We start from the raw sequence: 16,087 nt of genomic DNA, 5'->3' as shown, positions 1-16,087 counted from the left end.
ATGGCTCATGGATGCCTCTGGGTGACATGGCTGTAGGGCACAGACAGGCCATTTGTCTGAATAGACTAGAGAAGCCATGCTGCTGATGACCTTTTGAATGTGTTCATTTCACGGGGTGATGGGTGGATGGAAGGATGAGTGTGCGGGAGTGTGAATTCAAATGGCAGGAGAACACATCTGCTTAGAACCAAATAATCATTTTAGAATTAATTGATCCTGTATTTCTTTCATAATTTTCTTATGTGGGAGCCCAGGATGGATGTCTGCCATCCCCTCTCATTCTACCTGCCAGCAGGCCAAGAGGAAAAGGGAAACCTTTAAACCTGCAGTAATTGCCAGCTCTTCAGACCGGCCCTAGGCTAGTGGAGGCTGGGCGTGATGCAGAGACAAGGCAAGCAGCTCTGGGGGTGGGATGGAGGTAGAGAGGAAAGAACTTTTTAAACACACACATGGCTGGACCATGAGGATGTGGATGGACTCAGGGGACATTTGGGCTCCTTGTTGGTAGCTATGGCAATGTGAACTCAAGGGGAAACAATCAGCTGTCTACCATGAGGATGATAATAAATGTGTGGCTAGCACTGCAGCTTTGTATTCTGAGATCTTTGCTCAGACTTAGCAGCATCTTGCTGTATGGGTCACCCCACTGAGCTCAGAAGGATTATTCTAGAGGCAGGAACTAATCTGTGTGGATGAGAGGATCAGAACCAGAGACAGAGGTAAGACACATGTGTGATGGGTTGGACCCCCCTTCCAGGGTGCCAATGGACGTACTGGGTCCCACTGAGCCTGCCCACTCCACCAGTCTGGCCTCCCTCACGCTGTCCTGCTGTGCCCGGCCCTCAAGCCTCCTCTATCACACACACATACACAGGTAGGGACACACCCAGCTGTAGAATCAGAGTCTGCAATCAGGTCTGTGTGGGAAGACTCAGCTCGGGGATTGCCCGCCACTCAAGTGCACACACCCTCTGGAGTGCAAGCCCAAAATTATATTGGCTTGCGCTGTATAGAGATCTGGTGGCCTGGCCAGAGGGCTGAATCAAGAAGAGGACACTGGCAGTCTTCTGCTTCACTGCCTGACAATGCCATTCCCACAGTGGCTGGCAGGAGAACCCAGGCCCACCCTTTACTCTGAGTTCCGGCTCAGGGACCTCCGAGATCTGTTCCCTGAGCAGACACACAGCAGCCAAGGTCTGTTCCCTGAACTGCTTCCCTAGCCCTCCCCACTCCTCTGGGTTTGCCAGTCTCTCCACTCTCTTCTCCCAGGGAGTAACTGCAGGTTATATGTCTCTGCAACCTCCAAACACTCTTCCCTCTTCTCCCAGGGAGTGACTGCAGGCAACTCATCTCTGCAACCCCCAACACTCCTCCCTTCTCCCAGAGAGAGACTGCAGCCTTTACCCTGCTGCTCCTTCTGCTTCCAATTCCCTGGCTTTGTAGATGCCCCACCTGTCCTTCTCAGGTGAGCATCTCTAATTAGCTGCCTCCAACCTAAAGTTCCCCTGTTTGCAGCCTAATTGGGCCCACCTGGGCTAATTCAGCTCTTGTAGAGCCAGTGTGGGGACAATACTTCAAAACAAAATGCAGCAAAAACCTCATAACTGCCCTTTCAAGTCCCTGCCTGGATCATGGGATTCTCTCTGACACCTGCAAATGGCACGTCTCTCCTTTGCCATTTGAAGACTATCAGATTTTTGTTTCTGTTCCTTCTCGGTGGGAAATGTCACCGTTGATGCGCTCCGTCATGCCTGCACAGGAAGGCCAGCTGGAGCAGGGTTTGTTAGCAAGTTTGGGAGCTGCAGGGCAGGGGCAGCCTCAAGGCTGTGCTTCTGGATTAGAACCAGGGCAGCAGGCAGGGGACAAGATATTGATTTTTAATAAATCAGTTCCGGGGCTGGAAAAAAAATTCTGTCCCTTGGTACTTGCAAACCTCCATAAACCCGAGACCAGCTTTGCACTTGAGGTCTGATTTCACTTTTCTTTTGGACTAAAAATCATTTCAGCCCAGGAAGAGAGCAGTCACCTTGCCAGTAAGAACACTTGTGCATCTGGGAATCCAGTGCTACGGGCCTCCTCAGAGGAGTGCTGTGCAGGTGTTAGGCATGTGCTTTACACCCGGAGATATTTGTCTAGTAACTGATGAGTTAATCATCTTGCTATTTGCTCTTGTGCAAGGTTGGATGTGTGGGAAGGGCTAGGCTAGGAGTGAGCAGAGTTTTTTCTGGAGCCCTGTCCTAGAACAAGAGTTTTCCCTTAAAGCACCAAAGAGCCAAAAAAATCACAAGAAAAAGAACAGTGAAGGAAGGACAGGCAGGGCAGAAAAGGTGGGAGAGTAGCACTGTATGTAAGGGAGCAGTATGACTGCTCAGAGCTCCGGTACGAAACTGCAGAAAAACCAGAGTGTCTCTGGATTAAGTTTAGAAGTGTGACCAACAAGAGTGATGTTGTGGTGGGAGGATGAGGTGGATGAGGCTTTCTTCCGGCAGCTCGCGGAAGCTACTAGATCGCACGCTCTGGTTCTCATGGGTGACTTTAATTTTCCTGATATCTGCTGGGAGAGCAATACAGCAGTGCACAGACAATCCAGGAAGTTTTTGGAAAGCGTAGGGGACAATTTCCTGGTGCAAGTGCTAGAGGAGCCAACTAGGGGGGGAGCTTTTCTTGACCTGCTGCTCACAAACCGGGAAGAATTAGTAGGGGAAGCAAAAGTGGATGGGAATCTGGGAGGCAGTGACCATGAGATGGTTGAGTTCAGGATCCTGACACAGGGAAGAAAGGTAAGCAGCAGGATACGGACCCTGGACTTCAGGAAAGCAGACTTCGACTCCCTCAGGGAACGGATGGGTAGGATCCCCTGGGGGACTAACATGAAGGGGAAAGGAGTCCAGGAGAGCTGGCTGTATTTCAAGGAATCCCTGTTGAGGTTACAGGGACAAACCATCCCGATGTGTTGAAAGAATAGTAAATATGGCAGGCGACCAGCTTGGCTTAACGGTGAAATCCTAGCGGATCTAAAACATAAAAAAGAAGCTTACAAGAAGTGGAAGGTTGGACATATGACCAGGGAAGAGTATAAAAATATTGCTCGGGCATGTAGGAATGAAATCAGGAGGGCCAAATCGCACCTGGAGCTGCAGCTAGCGAGAGATGTTAAGAGTAACAAGAAAGGTTTCTTCAGGTATGTTGGCAACAAGAAGAAAGCCAAGGAGAGTGTGGGCCCCTTAATGAATGAGGGAGACAACCTAGTGACAGAGGATGTGGAAAAAGCCAATGTACTCAATGCTTTTTTTTCCCTTCACGAACAAGGTCAGCTCCCAGACTGCTGCGCTGCGCATCACAACATGGGGAATAGATGGCCAGCCCTCTGTGAAGAAAGAGGTGGTTAGGGACTATTTAGAAAAGCTGAACGTGCACAAGTCCATGGGGCCGGACGAGTTGTATCCGAGAGTGCTAAAGGAACTGGCGGCTGTGATTGCAGAGCCATTGGCCATTATCTTTGAAAACTCGTGGCAAACGGGGGAAGTCCCGGATGACTGGAAAAAGGCTAATGTAGTGCCAATCTTTAAAAAAGGGAAGAAGGAGGATCCTGGGAACTACAGGCCAGTCAGCCTCACTTCAGTCCCTGGAAAAATCATGGAGCAGGTCCTCAAAGAATCAATCCTGAAGCACTTACATGAGAGGAAAGTGATCAGAAACAGTCAGCATGGATTCACCAAGGGAAGGTCATGCCTGACTAATCTAATCGCCTTTTATCATGAGATTACTGGTTCTGTGGATGAAGGGAAAGCAGTGGATGTATTGTTTCTTGACTTTAGCAAAGCTTTTGACACGGTCTCCCACAGTATTCTTGTCAGCAAGTTAAAGAAGTACAGGCTGGATGAATGCACTATAAGGTGGGTAGAAAGTTGGCTAGATTGTCGGGCTCAACGGGTAGTGATCAATGGCTCCATGTCTAGTTGGCAGACGTTGTCAAGTGGAGTGCCCCAGGGGTCGGTCCTGGGGCCGGTTTTGTTCAATATCTTCATAAATGATGTGGAGGATGGTGTGGATTGCACCCTCAGCAAATTTGCAGATGATACTAAACTGGGAGGAGTGGTAGATACGCTGGAGGACAGGGATAGGATACAGAGGGACCTGGACAAATTGGAGGATTGGGCCAAAAGAAATCTGATGAGGTTCAATAAGGATAAGTGCAGGGTCCTGTACTTAGGACGGAAGAACCCAATACACAGCTACAGACTAGGGACTGAATGGTTAGGCAGCAGTTCTGCGGAAAAGGACCTAGGGGTGGCAGTGGACGAGAAGCTGGATATGAGTCAGCAGTGTGCCCTTGTTGCCAAGAAGGCCAATGGCATTTTGGGATGTATAAGTAGGGGCATAGCGAGCAGATCGAGGGACGTGATCGTCCCCCTCTATTCGACATTGGTGAGGCCTCATCTGGAGTACTGTGTCCAGTTTTGGGCCCCACACTACAAGAAGGATGTGGATAAATTGGAGAGAGTCCAGCGAAGGGCAACAAAAATGATTAGGGGTCTGGAACACATGACTTATGAGGAGAGGCTGAGGGAATTGGGCTTGTTTAGTCTGCAGAAGAGAAGAATGAGGGGGGATTTGATAGCTACTTTCAACTACCTGAGAGGTGGTTCCAGAGAGGATGGTTCTAGACTATTCTCAGTGGTAGAAGAGGACAGGACAAGGAGTAATGGTCTCAAGTTGCAGTGGGGGAGGTTTAGGTTGGATATTAGGAAAAACTTTTTCACTAGGAGGGTGGTGAAACACTGGAATGCGTTGCCTAGGGAGGTGGTGGAATCTCCTTCCTTAGGAGTTTTTAAGGTCAGGCTTGACAAAGCCTTGGCTGGGATGATTTAATTGGGGATTGGTCCTGCTTTTGAGCAGGGGGTTGGACTAGATGACCTCCTGAGGTCCCTTCCAACCCTGATATTCTATGATTCTATGATTCTATGACATGAAAGCAGGAAACGGATGAGTCACTGGGTCCAATCTGCTGCTGTGCTCAGAGGGTGTGGCTGTTCAAACCCCATGGATTTCAGCAATGCAAATTTGGAGTAGCATGGGGTGACAGGTTTGTGGCATCTTTAACCACTGGTGTTAAAAAAAATCACAGTGAAGGAAAGAGGAGGAAGTGGAATAAAGGTGTAACAAGAAGGGTACTTAGTCCAGCACCTTCTCTTCTGATCATAAATAGCAAAGTGATTGGAGGTGAGTAACCCAAAGAACAGGATCAAATGTTACTGGACTTGGACACTGTAGAAACACCTTCTTAGAATGAAATTGGCATCGGATCGGCCTTGCCTTTCCCTAGGCCAGGGGATCTGCGTCTGTTGTTGAGCAGTGCAGGGACTCGGCAGCAGCCTGGGCCTCCAGGAGTGGCTGCCAACTGTTATTAACAAGACCCCCTGCTTGAGAATGTCAGCAAAATGACCCCAAGGGTTCATTTGTAATAATCATTTTTTTTAAAAAGATCTGTTTTCTCCCCTGAAAACAGGGAAGTGACTATTATTTGCAGTATGTACGTGTTCATATATGGCATGTTTGCACAGCAAAGAAAAGCCCACGGCTGGCCCATACCAGCTGCCTCCGGCTCATGGGGCTCAGGCTGCGGGGCTGTTTCATTGCAGTGCTGACTTCCGGGCTTGGGCTGGAGCCTGAGCTTTGGAACGCTCCAGGGTTATCGAGCCTGGGCGCCAGCCCAAGCCCAGACGTCTACACAGCAGTGAAACAGCCCCACAGCCAGAGACTGAGACCACCCTGAGCTCCTCCAGGACATGCCAGGCATTCAGAAGTAGCACCCATAGACCCAGCTTCCCTGATGCTCCGTGTTCAGACCGGGCCTCCTGCCTCAGTGTGCCCTGAAGGTTCCCTTGCAGCAGGGGCTGTTCTTCGGTGCTCCGTAACGGCTCTGTTAGCATCACGGCAGAGTAGCACAGTCCATCCTCAGAAGGGAGAGACTCTGTAAGGATTTCTTTTCTCCCTTGCCAAACACTAAATCCGCTCTCAGCCAAACCCATTGCTGTGACTGCTTTTCATGGTGATAATGACATAGCCATAGAGACGTATGTGATGCTATAGAGACGAATAAACGATAACGTCCCTCCCCACAGAGCCAGCAGCTTAGCAGGACATGGGGAGAGGAGAGGCTGAGGACCGGGGCCGGATTTATACCTTACGCGCCCCTAGGCACAACATCTTCAAAGCACCCCACCCCATCCCCCGCCTACAGATGACCTTTGTGTTTTCTGTAAAAAATGAAACGAAAAGAAATATAAACACAGCCCCCCCTGGAAGGCACAAGACCCTCCACCACTCACGGTGCTCCTGGCTCGAGCCAGGACGCAGCCCACCCGCCCCCGGCGAGGCACAAGGGGGGACTATACCTCTCCCCATGGCGAGCGGTCCCCAGGTGTCTTCCATCCTCCCACAGCCCGTCACGGCAGCCACGCTCTGGCTCTGTCCATGCAAGTGAATGGGGCACCGGCCATACCTCTCCCTCCCCAGCACGGAGTGGAGGAAGCAGTGCAGCTGAGCCTGGGAAGTGGCAAGGATGCTCCCAGCACCTTTGACAGCCACCCTTCCCAGCCACCCCCATATGGGCTGACTCGGATGCTCACCCTGCTCCAGCCCCACACGCTGGATGGCCACCAACCCATGCCAGGAGCCTGGCCACCCACAGGGGAGCTGTATGTATTAACTTTAACTTTTAACCCACTTTTAACTTTTAGGCACCCCTAGAACGCCTTCGCCCCATGACACATGCCTACTGTGCCTATTGGAAATCCTGCCCTGCCTCTGTAAGGTCCTGGGCTCAGTACCACCAGCCTGCTGGGCGGATGGCAAGGCCCAGCCCTCCGGGAGCTCATTGGCAAAGCTCTGCTATAACAACTGGGCCTACAAATTTACCCTAACTGCAAATTCAACTGTGCGAAGTGAGTGAAAGCCCATAACATGTCACAATAGCCCATCAGCACAAACGTGGATGGGAAGAGGTGAAAGAGAGAGAGAGACAGAATTAGTCCCAATGAAAAGGTCCCTTGATATAACTCCAAGACTATGTTCAGACCACGCCTGGTAAACAAAAGTATGGGACTGGAAAACTGAGCCAGAGAGAGAGACCAACACCATCAGCTCCAGCTAAATACATACATACACACAGAGTGTGTCCTTTTCCTTCCCCACCTTATTCCTTCTCTTTCCCATCCCACTTCTTTTGCCCTCTGTCCCATGAAACCCTGACTTGGCTGGCCATGACTGCATATTTTGCATCACTGCTGTAAGCCTATGACCAGAAAGAGGCAGTTAAAATCAATGCCCTAAACAAAGGGTTCTCACCACAAAATTTTTGGTGGCCTCGGAGTGTGGCCACCAAATCTTGCTGGTGGCCACTATGACCATTTTCCCTAAAATAATTAAATTAGGAAAAACAAATAAATATGCACATATTTTGGTTGTGGTTTGGGGGTTTTTTTACTACTTGCTAGCTAGTAAGTCTGCTCCTGTGAAAAGTGATATTTGTATATTTGTTAATATACAGCAGCAGACTTGTTATCTAGCTCTGAGGCAATGACGAGTGATATTTACAAACATACACATAAAGAAAAGGAGTACTTGTGGCACCTTAGAGACTAACCAATTTATTTGAGCATGAGCTTTCGTGAGCTACAGCTCACTTCATCGGATGCATACCGTGGAAACTGCAGCAGACTTTATATACACACAGAGAATATGAAAAAATACCTCCTCCCACCCCACTGTCCTGCTGGTAATAGCTTATCTGAAGTGATCATCAAGTTGGGCCATTTCCAGCACAAATCCAGGTTTTCTCACCCTCCACCCCCCCACACAAATTCACTCTCCTGCTGGTGATAGCCCATCCAAAGTGACAACTCTCTACACAATGTGCATGATGATCAAGTTGGGCCATTTCCTGCACAGATCCAGGTTCTCTCACCCCCTCACCCCCCTCCCAAAAACCACACACACAAACTCACTCTCCTGCTGGTAATAGCTCATCCAAAGTGACCACTCTCCCTACAATGTGCATGATAATCAAGGTGGGCCATTTCCAGCACAAATCCAGGTTTTCTCACCCCCCCACCCCCATACACACACAAACTCACTCTCCTGCTGGTAATAGCTCATCCAAACTGACCACTCTCCAAGTTTAAATCCAAGTTAAACCAGAACATCTGGGGGGGGGGGTAGGAAAAAACAAGGAGAAATAGGCTACCTTGCATAATGACTTAGCCACTCCCAGTCTCTATTTAAGCCTAAATTAATAGTATCCAATTTGCAAATGAATTCCAATTCAGCAGTTTCTCGCTGGAGTCTGGATTTGAAGTTTTTTTGTTTTAAGATAGCGACCTTCATGTCTGTGATTGCGTGACCAGAGAGATTGAAGTGTTCTCCGACTGGTTTATGAATGTTATAATTCTTGACATCTGATTTGTGTCCATTTATTCTTTTACGTAGAGACTGTCCAGTTTAACCAATGTAAATGGCAGAGGGGCATTGCTGGCACATGATGGCATATATCACACTGGTGGATGTGCAGGTGAATGAGCCTCTGATAGTGTGGCTGATGTTATTAGGCCCTGTGATGGTGTCCCCTGAATAGATATGTGGGCACAGTTGGCAACGTGCTTTGTTGCAAGGATAAGTTCCTGGGTTAGTGGTTCTGTTGTGTGGTATGTGGTTGTTGGTGAGTATTTGCTTCAGGTTGCGGGGCTGTCTGTAGGCAAGGAGTGGCCTGTCTCCCAAGATTTGTGAGAGTGTTGGGTCATCCTTTAGGATAGGTTTTAGATCCTTAATAATGCGTTGGAGGGGTTTTAGTTGGGGGGCTGAAGGTGACGGCTAGTGGCGTTCTGTTATTTTCTTTGTTAGGCCTGTCCTGTAGTAGGTAATTTCTGGGAACTCTTCTGGCTCTATCAATCTGTTTCTTCACTTCCGCAGGTGGGTACTGTAGTTGTAAGAAAGCTTGACAGAGATCTTGTAGGTGTTTTCTGTCTTTGCTATTCTGTTCTCTCTTGTTTCAGAGTAGCAGCCGTGTTAGTCTGTATTCGCAAAAAGAAAAGGAGTACTTGTGGCACCTTAGAGACTAACCAATTTATTTGAGCATAAGCTTTCATGAGCTACAGCTCACTTCATCGGACATCCAATGAAGTGAGCTGTAGCTCACGAAAGCTTATGCTCAAATAAATTTGTTAGTCTCTAAGGTGCCATAAGTACTCTTGTTCTCTTTTGCGTTTGTCTTCAGGAATTGGGATTGAACTTTAACAATAACAGCAACCAACACAGCTCCAGGGACTTTTCTCAAGGAACTTCTCTTTCCCCCAAAAAGGACAATTATCCCTGTCCAAGAGACTGTCAAAAAAGGGTTTGTTTGTTTTTGTCCCTTTAAATATCCTCTCCTGCTAAAGGGAAAGGGAACAAGCGTTGTTAAAATGAAAACCTAATTTAATATTTTACATTTCAAATGCTTCTATTGCTTTTCCTTCTTTCCTGTATCTTTAATACAGGATGAAAAGGGTGTTTAGGGGTGTTTTTGCCATGGCACTAAGCAGGCGGAGGACTCCGCATACCAAATCCCAAACCTCGTTTAACAGTTTTATGTCGGACAGTTGCAGGGTTGTGTTAACACCTTTGACTTTTGGGACCTGTTTATTCCACCTACATGAATACAGCCGACACCCCACCCCCACCCGACCCCAGCCTCTGCCAGCTGACTGTCCCAAGCAGCTAAAATTATTCTCATTTGAATGGGTTTTGACCTGAGTGGAAAAGCAACATGAAACCTTTGCTGAGCACCAAGGCAAGGTGAGGAGGCTGCTGAGTTAAAAAGCAGAATGAGAGGAGACACACACTGCAGCAAGCAGCCTGCTGAGCTGCTCTGGGGGTCTGTTCTCGAATGATGGACAGGGAAGCTGTCACTGGGAAAGGAGGTGAGCATCCAGCCTCTCAGCTACCCTGATAGAAATTACTCACCATGCCCAGGGAAGGGGCAGCAAGTTTCTGCCTGGTCTCTAACCGGGGATCTTGCAATGGACAGCAAGTGGGATGATGGTTGCTCTACATAAGCCCAGCTCATGGCACATGAGATACAGCCAAATGGCACTAAATAATCCTTTCTTGCTCAGTACCAGAATCAGGTGTCTTTCAGGCCAACAAAGCCCACTGCCTTCAGACTCCCCCTCACATGTATCCTTGTTTTTTGAGAATCTATACAGCCTGAAAAACAGCTTGTCTGCTGGGAGGTGAAGGCAGGAGTCAGTTCAGTCTGAGATGAGAGCTGAAAACCTGTTTCACAAGTCGATTTCTAATGCTAAGGCTGGCTCTGACCACCCCCTAACTGACGCAGCAAGCCCAGAGGTGCCGGGGCTCTGAACTGCCAGGCCCAGAGGCGCGGGGCTCAGTCTGGCAAGCCCTGGCACTGCCTGGCTGAGGAATGGGCATTTTCCAGGGAGCTCTCATGCTCCGTTCTAGCAGAGATTGGCAGGAGGGGCTCCCCTGGATCACGAACACCTCAGCTGCTGCTGGTAATTGCTTGCTTTCCTAAGCCCAGTAAGTCCCAGCATGAACTGGGATTCTGATCAGCTGATCGCTATTTCCCCATGTTTATTCCCCCCCCCCCCCGCCTCATTGTTCCTCACACATTCTTGTCAACTGCTGGAAATGGCCCACCTTGATTATCACTACAAAAGGGTTTTTTTTCTCTCCTACTGGTAATAGCTCACCTTACCTGATCACTCTCCTTACAGTGTGTATGGTAACACCCATTGTTTCATGTTCTCTGTGTAAATAAAATCTCCCCACTGTATTTTCCACTGCATGCAGCCGATGAAGTGAGCTGTAGCTCACAAAAGCTTATGCTCAAATAAATTTGTTGGTCTCTAAGGTGCCCAAGTCCTCCTGTTCTTTCTGCGGATACAAACTAACACGGCTGCTACTCTGAAGAGTGTCCTGAATTCTTTGTGTCCAAGCGGTTGCACCAGGCTCCGCTCTGCCTTTTTCTTTTTTAATCTCCTTTGGAAAGTGTTGCCATGGGAGCTGCTTAACCTATCCACAGAAACAATTGGCAGCTCCCTCCAGGCTAGAATTGTCCTCTAGATGGTCCAAATCCCTCTCTCCTGCCTCCTGGCTCCTCCTTTGGCTATTCCTGACCTGTACCACTCTGATCTTTGCTTTTCTCCTCTGTTCTGAACCTCCAAGTTGAGTGCTGCTCTCAGATATGAAAATCAGGTACCCCAGAAATGATCTCAACCGGTTCTGCCGCCTCCAGCTGTCCCGATTTCCTGCTCTGGGATCAAGCGCATCGGGAATGGGACCACAGGACTCAGTTTACTGTATGCCTCACCCCTTAGCCTGCCCAACACACTTAGTTCCTTGTAGGGACAGGATTTTATAATTGTACTATAAAAATTGATGTAAACTTTGAATTAATTCTGCCAGCCACCCTTTTTGAATAGCAGAAAGGAATGACCATCTGAGGCTGGTTTCAGAGTACTTCACTCTAGTCATTTCTTTGGTTTAAGGTTTAGTGAGTAAAAGACAGGCTCTTGTATTGTGTCTATGTTAATTAGATTAAAGGAATGTTAAAGGAATGTGACCCTGAGCCACAATGTAAACTGTTTTGACCACAAGATTTAGTGAAGTTTAATTTACAATGTAGTCTGCTGAATATAAAATACTGCTGTCTTCTCTGTGAGAGACTGTTTGTATGAATGAGGAATGCATGTGTAACCCTTCTGCCCGTCAGAGTTGGCAGCAACAAGGGCCAGGTTCAGTATCTAGGGGTTCCATTCCAATAACACAATGCAAAAGCGGCTCGAGCCCCCACCCAGTGACCTGGGACAAATATATACCACCCCCGCTGGGCGCCTCCAAGAGGCAATACTTCCCCTCTCGCAAGCACCTAGTCTGAGTGTAGCAAAAAGCCTTTTAAGAACAGAGAGAAACAATGTGGCATTATGTTGGGGAAACACCACCAACAGGATTCATAACACAACCCATGAGCAAAAAACCCACCCCAAGCAAATTGGGGCATGCCCTTTCCCTTTGGTTCTTGAGTCCAGCAACCCCAAATCACCCAAAATCCCAAAAGTCCAATGACCCAAAAGTCTCTGTCCCTGGTCAGGGCAGCCCCAGAGTTCGAAAGTTTATCTGCAGAGTTTTACCTCCCAACTTGGGTGGAGATGGGGGCGGGGGTAAAAGACACTTTACATGATCTGAAGCTGACCGCCCCACAGCTCCATAGGCCTTCACTCTGCTCCACTCCGCTCCGCTCCACTCCACCAGCTGCCCCACAAACTGCTTCACTCAGCTCCCGCCATCCCATGAACTGCTTTACCAGCTGTCCCACAAACTGCTCCACAATATATCTTCAGGCTCCCCTACTACTTAACACAACACTCAGTAATTTCAGCTCTTAGGTGAATTCAGCTGGTAGCAGAGGAGCCTCAGTGCTGGTGCACTATTAGCCCAAAATGAGCTCAGCAGTCTGTAACTAGACTCCTAACAGAATCAAAATTAGCTCTGATATTGTACAGTATAGAGAAGAAGAGCAATTAGCATGTAAGGCCCTGAGCACAAAGGGGTGAGACAGGGCACATACCACCAAGTATTAATACCTATCTCCTGCCTTTCTCAATTCACAGAGTTTTGGAACTTATGACCCTTGCCTAGCGAGTGCTACTTAGTTGATGGCGAGTCCCTCCATCAGAACAAAAGGCCAAGTACAGTTCCAAGCACAGTTCCCATAATCAGGGTAATAACAATTTATTCTTCCTGCCCCAATAACAGAGACACTGGGGATCCCACAGCAGCCAAAGTGACCATTTGGGCAGCTATGGCCTCATTCTAGGCAGGGTGGGTGTGCCAATGCAAATGAGATCGGTCGCTGAAGTTCTTTTCCACAACTTGCCACACCTCACCACGAGGTGTCAGGGTGGAGCTCATCCTGACTCTGCTTACACATGCATCAGGAAAAGAAAAGGTGGGAAAGCCATCGCAAATGTCCAGATGGTCAAGAAAAAGTGAGAGACTTGGAGTATGTCTACACTACGGAATTAGGTTGAATTTATAGAAGTCAGTTTTTTAGAAATCGGTTTTATATATTCGAGTGTGTGTGTCGCCACAGAAAATGCTTTAACTGCATTAACTCAGCGGAGTGCTTCCACAGTACTGAGACTAGAGTCAACTTCCGGAGTGTTGCACTGTGGGTGGCTATCCCGCAGTCATAGAATCATAGAATATCAGGGTTGGAAGGGACCCCAGAAGGTCATCTAGTCCAACTCCCTGCTCGAAGCAGGACCAATTCCCAGTTAAATCATCCCAGCCAGGGCTTTGTCAAGCCTGACCTTAAAAACCTCTAAGGAAGGAGATTCTACCACCTCCCTAGGTAACGCATTCCAGTGTTTCACCACCCTCCTAGTGAAAAAGTTTTTCCTAATATCCAATCTAAACCTCCCCCACTGCAACTTGAGACCATTACTCCTCGTTCTGTCATCTGCTACCATTGAGAACAGTCTAGAGCCATCCTCTTTGGAACCCCCTTTCAGGTAGTTGAAAGCAGCTATCAAATCCCCCCTCATTCTTCTCTTCTGCCGACTAAACAATCCCAGCTCCCTCAGCCTCTCCTCATAAGTCATGTGTTCTAGACCCCAAATCATTTTTGTTGTCCTTCGCTGGACTCTCTCTAATTTCTCCACATCCTTCTTGTAGTGTGGGGCCCAAAACTGGACACAGTACTCCAGATGAGGCCTCACCAATGTCGAATAGAGGGGAACGATCACGTCCCTCGATCTGCTGGCTATGCCCCTACTTATACACCCCAAAATGCCATTGGCCTTCTTGGCAACAAGGGCACACTGCTGACTCATATCCAGCTTCTCGTCCACTGTCACCCCTAGGTCCTTTTCCGCAGAACTGCTGCCTAGCCATTCGGCCCCTAGTCTGTAGCGGTGCATTGGATTCTTCCGTCCTAAGTGCATGACCCTGCACTTATCCTTATTGAACCTCATCAGATTTCTTTTGGCCCAATCCTCCAATTTGTCTAGGTCCCTATCCCTGCCCTCCAGCGTATCTACCACTCCTCCCAGTTTAGTATCATCAGCAAATTTGCTGAGAGTGCAATCCACACCATCCTCCAGATTATTTATGAAGATATTGAACAAAACCGGCCCCAGGACCGACCCCTGGGGCACTCCACTTGATACCGGCTGCCAACTAGACATGGAGCCATTGATCACTACCCGTTGAGCCCGACAATCTAGCCAGCTTTCTACCCACCTTATAGTGCATTCATCCAGCCCATACTTCCTTAACTTGCTGACAAGAATACTGTGGGAGACCGTGTCAAAAGCTTTGCTAGAGTCAAGAAACAATACATCCACTGCTTTCCCTTCATCCACAGAACCAGTAATCTCATCATAGAAGGCGATTAGATTAGTCAGGCATGACCTTCCCTTGGTGAATCCATGCTGGCTGTTCCTGATCACTTTCCTCTCATGCAAGTGCTTCAGGATTGATTCAAGTAAGCTGTAGCTCATGAAAGCTTATGCTCAAATAAATTGGTTAGTCTCTAAGGTGCCACAAGTACTCCTTTTCTTTTTGCGAATACAGACTAACACGGCTGTTATTCTGAAACCTGTCATTGCTACACAGTAGCAGCAACCCCTTGCCTTGTGGCAGCAGACGGTGCAATATGACTGGTAGCCGTCATCGACATGTCCGAGGTGCTCCTGGCCACATCATCCGGGAGCGCCTGGACAGACATGGGTGCAGGGACTAAATTTGGAGTGACTTGACCAGTTCATTCTCTTTATACCTGCAGTCAGTCCTATTGAACCATCTTATGGTGAGCAGGCAGGCGATACGGATTGCTAGCAGTCGTACTGTACCATCTTCTGCCAGGCAGGCAAGAGATGAGGATGGCTAGCAGTTGTATTGTACCATCTTCTGCCGGGCAGGCAAGAGATGAGGATGCCATGCAGTCCTTCTGCACCGTCTGCTGCCAGCCAAAGATGTAAAAGATAGATGGAGTAGATCAAAACAAGAAATAGACCAGATTTGTTTTGTACTCATTTGCTTCCCCCCCTCCCCTGTCTAGGGGACTCATTCCTCTAGGTCACACTGTAGTCACTCACAGAGAAGGTGCAGCGAGGTAAATCTAGCCATGTATCAATCAGAGGCCAGACTAACCTCCTTGTTCCAATAAGAACAATAACTTAGGTGCACCATTTCTTATTGGAACCCTCCGTGAAGTCCTGCTTGAAATACTCCTTGATGTAAAGCCACCCCCTTTGTTGATTTTAGCTCCCTGAAGCCAACTCTGTAAGCCATGTCGTCAGTCGCCCCTCCCTCCGTCAGAGCAACGGCAGACAATCGTTCCGTGCCTTTTTTCTGTGCAGACGCCATACCAAGGCAAGCATGGATGCCGCTCAACTCACTTTGGCAATTAGGAGCACATTAAACACCACACGCATTATCCAGCAGTATATGCAGCACCAGAATCTGGCAGAGCGATACCAGGCAAGGAGGCGACGTCAGCGCGGTCGCATGAGTGATCAGGACATGGACACAGATTTCTCTGAAAGCATGGGCCCTGCCAATGCATGCATCATGGTGCTAATGGGGCAGGTTCAAGCTGTGGAACGCCGATTCTGGGCTCGGGAAACAAGCACAGACTGGTGGGACCGCATAGTGTTGCAGGTCTGGGACGATTCCCAGTGGCTGCGAAACTTTCGCATGCGTAAGGGCACTTTCATGGAACTTTGTGACTTGCTTTCCCCTGCCCTGAAGCGCATGAATACAAAGATGAGAGCAGCCCTTACAGTTGAGAAGCGAGTGGCGATAGCCCTGTGGAAGCTTGCAAGGTCAGACAGCTACCGGTCAGTTGGGAATCAATTTGGAGTGGGCAAATCTACTGTGGGGGCTGCTGTGATGCAAGTAGCCCACGCAATCAGAGATCTGCTGATATCAAGGGTAGTGACCCTGGGAAATGTGCAGGTCATAGTGGATGGCTTTGCTGCAATGGGATTCCCTAACTGTGGTGGGGCCATAGATGGAAGCC

This window comes from Eretmochelys imbricata, chromosome 15 (assembly GCF_965152235.1).
Source record: "Eretmochelys imbricata isolate rEreImb1 chromosome 15, rEreImb1.hap1, whole genome shotgun sequence".
NCBI lineage: Eukaryota > Metazoa > Chordata > Testudines > Cheloniidae > Eretmochelys > Eretmochelys imbricata.
The sequence above is the reverse complement of the archived record's forward strand: the minus strand, read 5'-3'. Positions refer to the sequence as shown.